Genomic DNA, 1,081 nt, shown 5'->3' with positions numbered 1-1,081 from the left:
ATAACTTTTAAAAAGACCAGTATAGGCCCTGAGGCCCTGATGGTAAAAAAGACTACATTTCCGCGAAAATGACGTCACTTCCAGTTTCGGGCAGGTAATGGCGGACATGCAAAAGTTCGCGTTGACGTCTATTCCAACGTAGGAAGTGCTATGAACAGCTGATCGGATCGGCAAAGCGTGTTTCTGGAATATTATGTTTTTGTTCCTGCAAGTGCTTTTTATGCAGTTTTTTTCAAAGCTTTACGTGGAAGGAAACTGTGACCTAGGACAAGCTGGTGGCATTAGATGTAAGTACAACTCCTCCGGTTTCATATGCAAAAAAATTATTGCGCTAGCTTACGTGGTTGCAGAGCTATCGGGATTTAAAAATAGTTACGTAAAACAGAGCGTGCCCGCTCCGACCGGCTCTAAAGGGTTAAACATTAAAGCACCTGCACTGGCTCTCTGTGGCCTTGTCACAGTCACTGCTCTGCTTAATGACAGTTTTCTTCGCTTTGCATGATTTGCTTTCTTATCCTGTCTAGGCGATTGGTTGGTCCATCCTCTTGTTCCTGATTGTACTGGGAGCACTGGGGCGCCTCATCAAGCCCTGTTTTGACGACCATGCCACCTTCCTGCAGACACGCTACTGGAGCAACTATCTTGACGTGGAGCAGAAGCTCTTCGACGAGACCTGCGTCCTACATGCCCGAGACTTCGCCCGAAAGTGTGTGGTGCAGTTCTTTGAGGACGTCAGGGAGGACTCTCTACGTCTTCCACACCCGGTCTTCATCAGCAAATTCAGAGAGGAGTGCGATGATGAAGAAGAACAGCTTCATGGGATAACAAAACAGGAGCAAGTGGACCAGCTGCTAAACAAGTGGTATTACGGTAAACCTGAACTGGATGTGTCTAGGATTGCATACAGGCCCAGACCATGTGTTACCTGGGAGAACCATGAAGGGAAGACATTATACTCTGATGTGTAGTCCACATGTCCACTTAACTTGAAAGCCTTCTGCAACATCACGAACACCATCTTCAATTCAGCAGAGGATTCTGACAAAGGTTTCAAAACCGGAAGACTGGACCATGACATTTC

At 46.7% G+C, this 1,081-nt stretch overlaps 1 pseudogene; it reads left to right on the top strand.

The window, feature by feature from the left end:
* Nucleotides 1-524: 524 nt before the first annotated feature.
* Nucleotides 525-968, top strand: LOC106456089 (calcium homeostasis modulator protein 3 pseudogene; annotated as a pseudogene).
* Nucleotides 969-1,081: the final 113 nt, after the last annotated feature.

This window comes from Pundamilia nyererei, unplaced genomic scaffold, assembly GCF_000239375.1.
Source record: "Pundamilia nyererei isolate P.nyererei 1_Seehausen unplaced genomic scaffold, PunNye1.0 scaffold06850, whole genome shotgun sequence".
Taxonomy (NCBI): domain Eukaryota; kingdom Metazoa; phylum Chordata; class Actinopteri; order Cichliformes; family Cichlidae; genus Pundamilia; species Pundamilia nyererei.
This window is presented reverse-complemented; position numbering and strand designations above follow the sequence as displayed.